This window comes from Lepeophtheirus salmonis, unplaced genomic scaffold (assembly GCF_016086655.4).
Source record: "Lepeophtheirus salmonis unplaced genomic scaffold, UVic_Lsal_1.4 unplaced_contig_9622_pilon, whole genome shotgun sequence".
NCBI lineage: Eukaryota > Metazoa > Arthropoda > Copepoda > Siphonostomatoida > Caligidae > Lepeophtheirus > Lepeophtheirus salmonis.
Window position 1 is genome coordinate 1 of NW_027296939.1, and position 1,845 is coordinate 1,845.

Sequence of the window (1,845 nt, forward strand, 5' to 3'; positions counted from 1 at the left end):
TATCATGCACTGTTCTTCATTTTGCTAGCTGCTGTTTTCGCAGTTGCCTTGCGCCTCTTTTATCAAGGATTCCCTTTCTAAAATTGTAGCTTTGTAGTGGTAATTAATAACTTTTGCAGTTGCCTTGCGCCTCTTTTATAAAGGATTCCCTTTCTAAAATTGTACCTTTGTAGTGGTAATTAATAATTTTTGTGAACTATCAAACCTTTTTTGCTTGATATCACCCAACCAAGCATCAAGCTCGGGTTTCTCAGTCTCGCACATATCTCCTCTTCTGTTTTTGGGCTCGGAGCAGCAGGGGTCCAGCAATTCCTCACAGTTCTCATCTTCCTTTAAAGTTTTATTTTTTGCTATCTTTGCACGCTCTATCATACTTCTTATTTTGATCGTAGGAGCCTTCACTTCAGAGGCAGATACAAAAAGTTGGTGGCAGTGACAAGATACTTCAAGATGTTTTTATCTTCGATGAGCAAGATTTCATTGAAAGAAATATTGTGTAAGTAGGTCAAAGCTGGATATATTGGCTAGTTATAACTTATACTTTTTCCTCTCATTTACGGGCATTGATTTCAATTAATCTCTTTGCGATCACTTGTCTTCTCTGATTGAGGATTTCAGGGTCAGGTGGAAGAGGTTCAGGAATGGGAACGTAAGGAAGTTGGATTTTATGAATATTTTTGGAGTAGTAGTCCCCTTCGTCAGACCAGAGTTTCAAATAACTCAAATAATTCATTCGAAACGTAGGCATATCGCTCCTGCCCTAATTAACAAAAGGAAAGATTTAGAAAAAGTATATGTACGAATTTTATCAATACCGGGTGTAAATTTAATTATGACACACTTTTATCAATGATTTTTTAGAGATTCCCTAAATTAATATTATTATTTAATATTCGGCTTTTATTTTTCAGAGTTTACCCAACAAAAAAAAAGTTTTCAAATATTATATAAACTCATTTTTTAGATGCCAAACGAAATCCACAATTAGATCTCAGATATGCTGTGGACGCCAATGCCAAAATGTTCGAAATTTGTAAAGAATTCAATGTATCCCGGTAAACTAGGATATTGAATAATGCACCGTCTCATGAAATGAGAGGACCTTGGGGATCCACGACGTCAGTATATCTGGTCTATAATATTGTCGTTTTGAGGAACAAAACACAGTTTTATATATCAAGAAATGGGCCTTATACAATGATTTACTTAAGAATAAACACATTTCTTGGATGAAGGACGTTGCTGGTGAATCCAACTATGTATTTTTTTATCACCTGTCCATACTCTTAAAATGCTATATAATGACTGAAACACTTTTTGCCTTCATCCTTGCCTGAGCCCTTTAATTACAGTATATGGGAGCGTATTGAAGTCAGAGCCTATGCTATTAGGTATGTTAAAGGATTTCAAAAATTTAGATTTGAAGGAGATAATTACCTTAATTTGATGTAGCTTTTTCTATTGATTTCAGTGATACCTGTATTTCAAATATTCATTCGATAGAAACGGAGTAATGTGATGTTTTCGATTGGGACTTCCGACCTACCTTCTCATCGTTTTTATTCAATGTTATTGTTGGTTTATTTGGCTATGACGTATGTCTTATGATACGATATCAACGACATACATTTTTACGAATAAGCTAAGTTATATCATTTAAGGACTGTGCCTTCTAGCTCATCAATGAATTCTTAAGTTTAAGAAAATAAATTTATAAAGTAAAGAGGAATGTGTTATATTATATTTAATATTTATTATAAGATTTTCTTCATTAAATAATAAAAACTATAATTATTATACATGTATTAATATAACTTCGCATATATATTATCTAAAGTATCTAAA

General features: G+C 33.0%; 2 long non-coding RNA genes across 2 annotated transcripts; one reads left to right on the forward strand and one right to left on the reverse strand.

Moving 5' to 3' along the window:
- Positions 1–19: 19 nt before the first annotated feature.
- LOC121131688 (uncharacterized) lies at positions 20–1,578 on the reverse strand. The gene is made up of 3 exons (XR_005869137.2): positions 1,438–1,578; positions 206–1,384; positions 20–153 (listed from the first exon to the last, which is right to left on the reverse strand). It is a non-coding gene; the product is annotated as an uncharacterized lncRNA (long non-coding RNA).
- LOC139907586 (uncharacterized) lies at positions 1,250–1,797 on the forward strand. Its single transcript, XR_011784279.1, has 2 exons — positions 1,250–1,391; positions 1,472–1,797. It is a non-coding gene; the product is annotated as an uncharacterized lncRNA (long non-coding RNA).
- The last annotated feature ends 48 nt before the right edge of the window (positions 1,798–1,845 follow it).